The sequence below is a fragment of the Nannospalax galili genome, unplaced genomic scaffold (genome assembly GCF_000622305.1).
Source record: "Nannospalax galili isolate Female #2095 unplaced genomic scaffold, S.galili_v1.0 scaffold1251, whole genome shotgun sequence".
Lineage (NCBI taxonomy): Eukaryota > Metazoa > Chordata > Mammalia > Rodentia > Spalacidae > Nannospalax > Nannospalax galili.
The window spans coordinates 1,350,129-1,362,464 of NW_008329321.1; the positions used below are offsets into that span (position 1 = coordinate 1,350,129).

At 40.0% G+C, this 12,336-nt stretch overlaps 1 pseudogene; it reads right to left on the bottom strand.

The window, feature by feature from the left end:
* Positions 1-1,448: 1,448 nt before the first annotated feature.
* The window catches only part of LOC103736382, a 20,198-nt pseudogene continuing 9,310 nt past the window's right edge, over positions 1,449-12,336 (bottom strand).

Below are 12,336 nucleotides of genomic sequence, written 5' to 3' on the forward strand. Positions count from 1 at the left end.
GACTTCATAGAAAGAAATTGTGAGTGTTCCTTCCTTTTCTACTTTACAGAATAATTTGACAAGTATTAGTTTAAGTTCTTCTTTGAAGGTTTGGTAGAATTCTGCCCTGAATTCATTTGGTCCTGGGCTCTTTTCAGTTAGAGTTTTAATTACTTTATCTCACTAGCTATTGTGGCTATGTTTATTTATGTTGTTTTGATTTAACTTTAGTAGGCCATATATCTCTACAAATTTATCCAGATTTTTCAGATTATTGGACTGTAGATTTTTAAAGTATAATTTATAGTATTTTCAGGGACTGTTGTATTGTTTCCCCTGTTAATCTCTGAATTTGTTCACTTGGGTCCCCTTTCCTTCTTGTGCTTAATTTGACTAAAGGTTTGTCCATCTTGTTAATCTTTCCAAAGACTCAACTCTTTGTTTCATTGATTCTTTGTAGTGTTTTCTGTGTTTCTATTTCATTAACTTCGGCCTTGACTTATCTCTTCCTGTCCACTTGTGTCTTGTTTTTTCAAGGCCTTCATGTGCATCATTAAGTTATGATAAGATGTCTCAACTTTTCTGATAGAGACACAGTGCTATAAATTTTCCTCTTAGAGTGGCCTTAATTGTGTCCCATAGATTTTGGTATGCTGTGTTTTTATTTTTATTTAATTCTAGGAATTCTTTAATGTCCTTCTTTGGTCCCTTTGGTTTTTTTTTGGTCTTTTGAGACAGGGTCTCCCTGAAGCTCCACCTGGCCTGGAAGCCTGGAACTCGCTATATAGACCAATCTGGCCTTGAACTCACAGAGATTTGCCTCTGCCTTCCAAGTGCTGGGATTAAAGGCATGTGCCACCATGCCTGGCTATTGATCCAGTTTTTATATACTTGTGTATTATTTGATTTTCATGGTTTTGTGTACTTTTTCCCATTTCTATTGTTAATATATAGCTTTATTCTTTTGTGGTCAGGTATAATATAGATAATACAGGATGTTATTTCAAACTTCCTAAATTTGCTTTGTGTCCTAATATGTTTTCAATTTTGGAGAAAGTTCTATTGGCTGCTGAGAAGGTGTTTGGATGGAATGTTTTGTAGATTTCTGTTAGGTACATTTGATTTGTGATGTTATTTAACTACAGAGTTTCTCTAGTTAGTTTTTGCCTGGATGACCATTCCATTGGTGATAATAAAGTATTGAAGTCACTATCACTGTATTGGATTTGTGTGATTTTAGATCTAATAGAGTTTCTTTTATGAAATTGGGTGTCCTCATATGTGGTGCATATATGTTTAGGAATGTATTATTCTTAGTATTTTTGTTTTGGAGTTTGATTGTAATTTATTGAAGGAAATAATCATACGAATCTCAGACCCAGTATACCCACCCCTCACACATATCAATCAACGCCATCATGTGTACAGTATTTAAGTTCCCTCGGCCACGGGTCCAGGGGACCAGATGTTTAATAATGTTCAGGGTTGGAGTCTGAGCCTGAGTTTTGCTGGTTCTGAATCTGACTTTGCTTCTGGTACAGGCAGACCACCTGGGCATTGGTGGTTGCCTCTTCTGGCTTCCTGTCTTCACAGAGGCAGAATGAATTGAGGGAAGCAAAGGAAGATCCCCTTCTCACTGTCCACAAGCCGGGGTGCAGTGGGGGATAGATGTAGGACAGGGAGATATCAGTGCATTTCATTTCCCACAGGGCACTTGGGTCTAGCCAGTGGTCAGGAGCCATGGCTCCATCAAGCCGCACATATGGGCATGGGGTGGGCAGCACCACAGCCTGCAGGCACTGTGTTCCTCCAGCTCCTCACTGAGTAGAGTTCCCATCTTGCATACGGCCTGCACCTTCTCTTACTGTAGTAGGCCACCAACAGGAAGCCCCTGTACCAGGCAGCCCTCCCCTACCCAGATAGGTGCCGATTACAGCAAGGTCCAGGGTGTCACCCACACCATCAAGGTAGTCTTTCTTCAGCTTGAGCCAGTTGTGTGACCTCTTGCCTATCTTGTACATGGTGTTGACATCCAGGACCTTCACCATCAGCCTCTCACAGGAGCAAGTTGCCACCTGGTGAGACAGGGGCTCTCAGTTGAGGTAGATGAGGTTGAAGGCATACAGGCACGCCTGCACTTCTATCTCTGACACATCAACATCCTTGCGTTTTTTGAGTGATGAGCACTCAGGATGACAGGATCTGTTTCTTCTCCTAGTCCCAGGCCACAGCTTCAGTGTCCAGGTGAAAGATGTGACTGAGGGGAGTGTGATGTTGGGGATGTGACTGATGATGTCAGGGTACTTTCCTGTGTTGTCCTCCTGGTTCCTGCTGAAGACCTTTACCTCTCCACCTCATAGAACATGGAACTGTGCCCGCTGCCCAACGGGCAGGTGAAATCTGCCTCCTCGAAGCTTTTCAGGACCTCACCAAAGGCACAAGTGGGATGGGCCAACATCGGTTTCAGAGGGTCGCCTGGGCTTAGTTTGCAGTGCTCTGGGAGATGTTTCAGGCCATGTCCCAGGAACACAGGGACGACTTGGTCCAGATTGGGCACCTTACAGAAGATCTGCTTCAAGATCATGCCTTGTTCCTCCAAACTCGTCTTTCTGGCCTCTACTATCTTGCCTTTCCCCGCATCCACCATGGCTGGGAAATTCTTGACCAGGGGTCGTGAGGCTTACAGCCTGGGCAAAGGAGGCCAGTACTGACTGCTCAGCCAACTCGAGGCATAGCTTTCCACTAGGGACCTGGCAATGAACCGGGCTTCAGAGCGACAGGAAGCAACAAAGAGGCCCTTGATGATGTCCATCTTCTTGGCCGTGGAAGCGTTGCTGGTGAGCCTGGTGCTGTCTTGGGATTTGGTGAAGACCCCGGAGGTGGTGGTCAGAGGTGGGAGCAGCATGAGTGGTTGTTCTCGGTCACCAGCCCCAAGTCTCCCTTCTCAGCTGCTTCAGCCCAGACAGACTTGAGGTGCCGACCTGTGAACTGGGCCACTGCCTTGAGGAGAACACCATCCCCAAAGCACAGTTCCAGTCTCTGTTTGGGGTGACCTGAGTCTGTTGAGGCCGAAGTAGATGACAGGAAGCAGGTCTGGAGGTGACAAGTCTAACCTGAACGCCAGAGCAGGTTGCTCAGTATCTCCACCATCCCGAGGCGAGCAGAAACCTCCTCAATCTTCTCAAATGTCCAGACCGCAGCGAGAAAAGGGACCTTCTGGCTGGATTTCCAGCAGGTATCTTTGATGGGATGGTAGTTGTTCTTGGCAGGATTGTAGCCGTTGGGTTCAGGGTTCCCTTGGTCTTCTACACCCCTCTTGTTTCACTTCATATTTGACTGCTGGCTTGGGAGGAGAGAGGGGTGAAGAAGCTGCCAAGCATCTGGGCCCCTCTGACAGGAGGCTTGCTTGCTGTCTGCTCCTCTTCCCGAGGCTCCTGTTTCCCACTGGCCTTGGATCCTGGAACCTTCTCTGTCTTTGTCAGGGTCACTCCTTTGGGGATCTTTGGGGTGTCAGGCAACATTGCAGGACTGCTCCCCTGCTCTTCCTTCCGTTCTGTCTCTTTGGCCTCTGTGAGGCTTTCTCTTGGGGTCTCTGCTTCTTCCTCCTTCCTCTTGTTGGCTCCTCTGTCTTTGTCCTCTTTCTGCTCTTCCAAATCGTCCGAGCTGTGGGAAGCTCCTGGAACCCTGACCGGGAGATGTCCACAGGGGGTCTGCTACCAAGGAAAGGGCTGTTCTCAGGACGTGTCAGGGCTGGGAGGAGAGTTGGACATAGCTTCTGGTCTTTGGGGGTGCCTAGGGCTTCATCTTCTTCTTCCCCTTCACTTCTCAGGACCTAGGTCACCTTCCGCCCTGGCCTCTTCACTGGAGAGTCACTCTGGGGTACCTTGCCATTCTTCTCCTTCAGTGCCACCTTTGGAGGGGGTTTCTGCTCTCTGGTGTTCTTGGGGGTCTCTTTCTCTGGGTGTAATTGCTATTTTGAAATCTTTATCTTGTGTATCAACTACGTTGCCATTTGCAAGAAACATTACAATGGGAATGCTAATTTCTAAAAGAGACATACAGGGTCTTGGTTATTCTTGTTTGTATTTTTGAGATGAGACCTATACATCTGGACTTGTGTTATTGGTGGTTTTTCTTGCTATGAGTAGGTATTTATTGAGTCTCTGATAACCTTGGAATCTGAAGTTACAGGATAGACTCCATGTAGCTCTGGAGGGGCAGGGTGGGCTGAGTGACTGCTGCATGAGCAGTTTGGTAGGCAGGTCTGGAGGAACTGCTGCCATTCCAAATGAGTGATAATCAAGAAAACGGGCTAATGTAACTCTTGACTGGGTCTGTCTGGGGTGATGTACTGGCTGAACAACTCTAGCTATGCCCAGGAGTGCCATGAATGGCAGCAACGGCAGGTGCTATTTTCTAGAATTGTTCAAGCTGAGTCAGGGTGAGGGCTTTGAAACCTGAGCTCAGTCTGGGGGAATGGATAGAGCTGTGCAAGGCAGCAGAATGCTGGGGATAAAGAAACTCAGCAAGCTGCAAGAGCTTGACTATTTGGGGCACAAGGAGCTGCAGGACCAGAGCAGGCCTGGGAGCTGAGATAGTAGACATGGAGAGCTGGGGTCAGGTACCTCACTGGGTGGGAGAACTTGCATGCCTGGGGTGGACATGGAGTTGTAGGACTTGAACAGATCCAAGAGCTGGAATGGTGGGTGTGGAGCAAATTTTTAAATCTTTTGAAGATGCAGAACTTACATGGAATTGGGAGATGAGTCCAAGGTTACCTTACTGAATATAGGATGCCATGTACTTCTGAAGAAAGAGAAAGCAAATAACATCAGTTATGCAGGTCATTCAGAATAGGAGATTTTCATAAGAGAAACTGACCCCAAAGTGCTTCTTGAGTACTGGTAAATTTTATAGTACTGAAATTTCATTTGTGATTGTTTTCAATAAGCGTTCAGAGCCTTTGACTCAGTGTTTGGGGGTAACACTAAGATAAAAGCCTTAAGAGAACATAAGTAAATGCAAAGTAGGTTGGCTCATTTACTCAATCCCTATATAAACAAAGTACCGTAAACACCACAGTGTTTAGTACAATTACTCTCACCAAGTTATACTCCTAGAGATTTTAGCCAACATATTAAATCCTAGTGCTTGACTGTTTTTACTATTGGACTCCCTACTGAGACCATAGAGGAACATAGGTTGAATATCCAGCTATGCCTGGAGCAAGGTGCTGATTACCTCACAGTGAGAAGCAAAATAAACTATCTGTAGACATATCAGAGAACAAAAAGTTTGACTTTGAAACAAGGGAGAAAAATTGTAATTAGGTGGTTTCTTCACCCCTTTCAAAGCCAGATTTGCTCTGTGTTATTTGTTTTACACGTATGCCTATTGATTTTGGACTTTTATGCTGTTTTCTGCCTTTTAATAGACCAGCACTATAAAGACAAAGCTACTTATCACTTTTGCCTCTTAATTGAGTGACAATCATTTTCCATTTGAAAAGATATGCTTTTTGAAACTGAGAAAACCAGTTTACTTTTTCTATAATTATCTAAAATTTTAGTGCACGCATGTCCTTTTATTTTATTATTTTTAAAGATATAAATCTGGCCAGTGATGGCCTAACAGGAAATGGTTGATGCTTTCTGACTCTAAGAGTCATTCATAATTTTCAAGTTGCACATATTTTAAATACATAGTATAGTATTCAATCTGCTGTCTTTGAAATGATGCCAAATTCAGTTGGATTTCCTGTATGCTGGTTCAGCCTTTTCTGGGTATGTGACAGAAGGCTACTGAAAATTTGAACTTGAACACAAACTTTGCAGAGTACAACCTGTCAGTCTTCTTTCTTTTTGTTTGATAATTTGTCCTACATAAATGCTAAATTATATTGACATTTTACTATCATTTGTCTAAAGGCATCCAGGAGAATATGTCTCCATTTTTTTCCCCATTCAAATCAGAAGGCACTAAAACCTTTTAAAACATGATTCCAAGTTCATAAAAGATCCATTCTGGTTGCATGCCACAAAATGACGTAAATGACTATGGATGTAAATCTGGATCTTTTTGCTGTGATTTTAGATAACTAGTCAAAATTCTACTCGAAGACTTAGATAATTGAAATTATACCTTGAGAGGATGAATTCAAAATTTTTCTGTACATAGTGTTACAGATAAAGTATACATATCTAAAGTTCATTTAAGTTTCTGTTTTCCCTCCTACTGACCTCGTTGATTTTTCCAGGGTTTGGTTGTATATGGTATCCTGAAATTTTAAAGAACAGGGATGTTGGCTTGCATTTGAGTTGACGGAATTTAAAATTCCTTTGGAAAATTTCAAAGATTCTGATAATAAAAATTATATTCTACAGCACACAAGAAGCAGTAATAAGTGAGACAAAAAAACTTGTCGTTTATCAATTCGGGTGAAAGTCATGATAGATTTATTACATAGCCACCCTCTGCATGCCCTGTGCTACACTCAGCTGTCATCTGCTTGGCTTCTGTAACAAAATCTTTTAAGGTGGGTAATATATGAATAATACATTTATTGCTTGCAGTGCTTTGAGGCTGAGAAGACTAAGAAGAGGCATTGCAGTGTCAATGTCTAGCACGTGCTTTGGGCCTGTTCTGTTTCTTGCTAGGACCTCACATTGTGAGGACAAGCTGACTATTAGTAACCTCTTTGAGAAGGACACTAATCACCTCCTGAAGGCATCACCTTTTAATACTATGGTATTTGGTGCTAGGACATATGAATTTTTGGAGGACCACAGCAGATTTAAAGAAGAGCTCTGCCAGTTCTTAACAAGCATGTGGTTGCCTGTGGAAGCACATAGATATATATTCATAAATTTTAACTTATTCTTTAAAGTAAAATATTAGAAGAAATTTGAAATATTGATAGAACATACTTCTTATAGTATTACTTTATCATTCAGATGAATTATCCAGTATTGTGCCTTTTAATTGGTTTCTGGTATCCTCGGGTCAATATCTTCAGGTCTTTCATACGCCTTTTCAAACAATTGTCTATGACTTGGTATGACTTTGCCTCTAACCCTTCATCCTTAAGGCTGGTGAGATATGCAAACCTGATATGCTTTGACCTTTCTTCGACCTCAATTAATAACTGGATTCTTATTACATATGCAAGGTCATATAACTGCCATCGTTTGTGCTTATCTGCATAGTCCACATAAGCCAGCTTCTCTCAGGACACAGACTGATTTTATGAAGTTAGGTATCCCAAAGCTTATGTTCTATTATTTTATAAATACTCTACAGATTTCCTCTTGCTGTTTTATAGTGCTGCCAGGAAATAAGGCCAGCTCCCTATTGACCTAGAATTCACCATCTCTTCCTTGCTAACCTGAAACCCTAGATTCCACACCACATGCAAATTTAGGAATCTTAAGTGTGGAAGTTATGTTGGCTACTTTTGTTTTCCAAAGTGCCAGCTGAGCATGATATCCCATGCTTGTGATTCCAAAACATGGGAGCCTGAGGCAACAGGACTACCATGAACTTGAAGCCAACCAGGACTGCATAATGACTACTGCACTATTCAGAGCTCCAAGGCAAGACCCAAACTCAAGAAGAACAAAAACCCATGACAAACCAAATTCCAAGACCTGCTGGCACATAGAAAAAAGTAGAGAACAAGAAAAGTATCTGTATCAAAATAAATCACATCCCAACTCACATAAAATCTTTTGGTTATTATATATTGAATGTGTGTCAAAGACTGTGTTGCTGTTGTCTACATTATGATGGCTTCCACACTGACAGTCCAGTTGTCTAGACGGAAGATATGCTTACAAAACCAGAGAATTTGTAAATTCTGAAATTCAAATGCTTCATCTCCACTCTTTCCCTACATTCCTCCATCAGGCACAGGAGAATTCCAACAGCATGTTGACTTGATATCCCCCCGCCTCACTGTTAGAATTTCTTTGTCAATGTATTAAAACCTGGATAATGCTTATTTTTCTCTTTCTGGGGACATTTCTTTATAAAATCTTTAATTAATTCTAATTTGGGGGGAGGGGTCATTGAAATCCTCTTTCAATTAATTTATGCAACTATCCTTTTAATCAATTTAACCAACTTAGGGCTATTAATAATTTTGTTTCAAAGGTAGATTTTCATCTTGAAGGCTTAAATTTCTCTACCATAGGAAGAAAATTAGAATGTGACACAGTTAGCTGGTTACCTTTCAGTATAAGTGGAAGGCCCAGGGACTTTACAACATTATTTATAGCCTGCTAAACTAACTCACAAAATCAAAACAAAACGAATAAAAAAACTGAAAAAAGAAACATAGAGAGGAGAGGAAGGAGAGAGGGAGAGAGAGAGACAAAGATACAGAAAGGACAGTAGAGATTAAGTTGAGAGTTCATTCCAGAAATAAGAATTTGAGAGAGTTTTTCTGCTTAGAATATTACCAAGGAATAATGACAGAACAAACAAGTGGATTTTGTTTAATTAAATTTCAAGTTTTTGTTGTTTTTTTTTTAAAGGGAGAAACACTTAGGAATAAGGACTTTCTCATACTTCCTCAGTAAAATGAAATTCATGTAGACATACAACTGGCCAATAAGCTGCCTACTGACTTTAATCTTTATTAGTTGCTTAATTCAACACCTAATTTTCCATACAGTGTGAGCAAAATAAAGTATAACTACTGTTATTTTCTAGTCTTCTGTTATAGCTTTACCATTTTGTTTTGCTAGATTAATTTTAAAATAATTTGAAAATTTGAAAAAAATTCATTACTGATACATGTGAATTAATTACTGCACAAAAAGCAAGAGAAGTTTTGTAATCAGACATATTAAGGAGGAAAAAAAGGGATGGATTCTGAAATAACTAGATTGGAAAAGAGTAAAAGAGAAAAAAATAGAAAATAGAGACAAATAATTTACTAAAGTTAGAAAACAATGATTTTGAACAAATCATTGTAACCCACAGCACTCCCACACTGCAAAGGCTTATGAATTACCTTGGGATCCTGCATGGCTTGTAGGGCTGATGGCTATTCTACCTGTTCCTATACCTTCAATTCCAAGTGGTGTTTGTGGCAGTGTGTGTAGTAGACATGTGGGGTAATGTGGCGATTAGGAGAGAGATGTTGAAGAACACAATATACTGTTCATTGTTCTTTATATAATACATTTTACAAATAAACATTCTCAGATCTGTTGACACACTTAGATACAATTCAAAAGCACAGAGGTGAGTAGCTGCAAGACTCAATATATTACAATTTACTGTGGAAAAACTCCTCTTTCTTTTCTTTTATTTCTGATCTAGCACAATCCATTAGACTGCCACAGTTCATACTTGATTGAAATTTATTTAATGAGCCTGATTGAATCCTGGAAGACTTGAAGGCAAAACTTGACTTGAGTGACTGCCTTGCAAAGGACAGAAGTGTTAATATAAGTTTTGGCCTTTTAACCAGGAAAGCACTTTATAAGATGCAGCTACTAAATGAATCAATTTGTCTAACCTTCCATCTGCCCTTTTTGAAAAGAGACTCCTCTCCATGGCTGTAGCTCAAGACCATTCTCTTTGTCTACAGCTTGCATAGAGTTGTTTGTATGATCTTTTTATAGGATATATTTAAGAACTCAGGAAAGAAATAAGGATTTCTCATAAGCAAAGGCCAATGCTTTATGAAATGACTTAAGATCACAGTGCTATGTAACCTATATAATCAGACTATATACTTTATAGACTTATAAGAAAAGAGTAGGGGAAACAGAAATAAAACCTAGTACCCTGTATTAGGGATTTGATAGCTGTCATGGTAAGAAACGGGTTTCCTAAAAATGTGTACATTCCCAGCTTTATGTACTGCATAACGATTTCCAGACATTTAAAAGCCACTTCTAGTCTGCCCTCTCTATTTGTATTTACTGCTGAGTCTAAAAGCTTGTGTTGATTCCCCTGTGTTTATTACAAATTCTTTCCCTTTTTAAGAAGCAATACTAAATGCAAGAATAGACAGAGGATGTTTCATACCTAGTATTTGTAACAATAGGAGGTCATTATTTATTGGTAGCATTTTTCAGATGATAGAAAATTATAAGGCAAAGAAACATGGATATTAAACAGCTTTCTAGTTACAGAGATTATGGTGTAACGCCTTACATCTAGATAGACATGCTAAGGTAGACACAAAAAGCCTTCATGAAATTGTGGAAACCCCCTGAAATGAACTGGCATTTTCAGTCCTGTAAAACTGAAGGAAATATTTTGTCTCTTCAAAGCCTTCTAAGAAAACAACTCTACAGAGAGACAGTTCCAAAAATTCCTGTTGAAATAGAGAATAGTGAAAGTAATTTGCCCCTTTTTAGTTTTATATTTGATGCATATTTTGGGAAATTTGCAAGTTCATAGTGTGGTAAGCTGACAAAGTGTTTTTATTTTATGTCCTCAATTCAAACTATTTATTTATTGTATAATCTGTCACTCTGCAAAGCACTGGATGCACAAATGGTCTTGATGGGGAAAAGAAATATATCCATGTATTTAATGTCACTTTTGTGTGTGTCTAAATATTGTTTTGTAACTGGTTTTTATACTTTAGAATATAGGAGTTACCTTATACTGGTTTTATAAATGTTTACTAAAATTTGTGTTGAAAAAGGAATCAAAGCTAAAAATTTTTAAAGTCTTAGATGAGTACCGTAGTTATCTAGCAGAACATCTGTTTAAAACTTCCTTGCTCGCTAAGGCACCTGTAATAAAACTCTGCTAAAAAATACCTTAACCCCTACCTTAGGTATCTCCCTTTGCAAATGTGCCTGTAGAAGGAATTTCCTTTCAGTGGTATTAGAGCAAGTAAACACCTGTGCTAGTAATCACTGTAGACTGCAAACCCACAAATGTTGTCAGAATGCTGAGTGATCTATAAAAATTGTACAAGGGTTCAAGTCAGGGCTCCCATTCTTTGGGATAAATCTCTGTTGGTGTCCTCTGAAATGAATAAACTTTTCCAATTTCTCTACATAAATCTCTTGATGCCTTTTCTGTGTGGGGGATGGTAGAGTGGGTTCCCTGTGCCTCAGTTTCCCTAACGGTCTCATTAAATGAGAACGTTTCTCCAAAGACACACAGCAAGAGGTTTCCAGCTAAATAATCTCATTGAATAAAGAATAAAAGTTCAAGGCCAGCCTGGTCTACGTAGTGAGTTCCAGGACAGCTGGGGCTACAGGGAGACCCTGTCTCAAAAAGACCAAAAAAAAAAAAAAAAAAAAAGGACAGAGTAACAAATCACTGAACTTGGAAATGCCTTATTATAGTTTTATTTAGATTCTAACGGATATATCATATGCCAATCAACTTTATTTTCTCTGAACCTCCAAGTCATATTACACACATCGAAGTAGATGAGAACTGTACATTGAAAACACCATGTAACTGTTATTGTTGTACTGATATGGAGAAGAAATCTAAGATTGAAAAGGATTTGAAGTTGTATGTTAGAGCATTCTTGTATCTTACGGGTAACACCTATTATCTATTGCAAATGCCCCTTTTACTATTTTAAAAAATAAGTTTGCTAGTATTTTGTTGAAGACTTTTGCAACTATAATTTGAAGCATTCTGCTTCCCTCACCCCACTCTCTCCTATTTGCCTATCTTCCTCCCACCCCTGATATTCCTGCTTCCTTCCTTTTTTCCCTTTTCGTGCCTTTCATTTTTTTTTCTTTGTGGCCCACTGATTTTAGCGAGGAGTATCTGTGTGACCATAGATTTGGAACTACCCGTTGGAGTTTAATGGGCTCACAGTATCATACACAACTAAAGATGACTGTCCCTTCCCTAGAATCCATAGATAGCTAATAATTCAGTGGGGATGGCTAGGGTTCCTCCGTGATCCATCACCCATCACTGACAGTTCATAGGATGTCAGACTCAGTGCAGGTAAGCACATCTGCTGTGAGGTCGTGATTGCAATGACTATGTCATGGACATCCTGAAGATGACATTCCGCAGCCCTTCTCCTGATTTTCTGGGTCTTATATTCTTTCTGCTTCCTCTTGCACAATGTTCCCTGAACCCTAGAGATAGTGATTATAAAAGCCTTGTTTAGCACTAATCTCTCAAGCATCTCTTACTCTAAGCACCGTGAGCAGCTATGAGTCTCTGCATTCACCGTAGTTCACTGCAAAGAGAAACTTCTCTGATAAGGCCGAGAGTATCATGTGTCTTACTTCATTTTGCCACAAAAGTTCTACATAGAAAGTCTCCCAGGGTCCTTATATTATAGTATCTAAATTCACCATAGCCTGGAGCCTGGGTATTTGATAAACTTTCCTTAGGTTAAAAAAA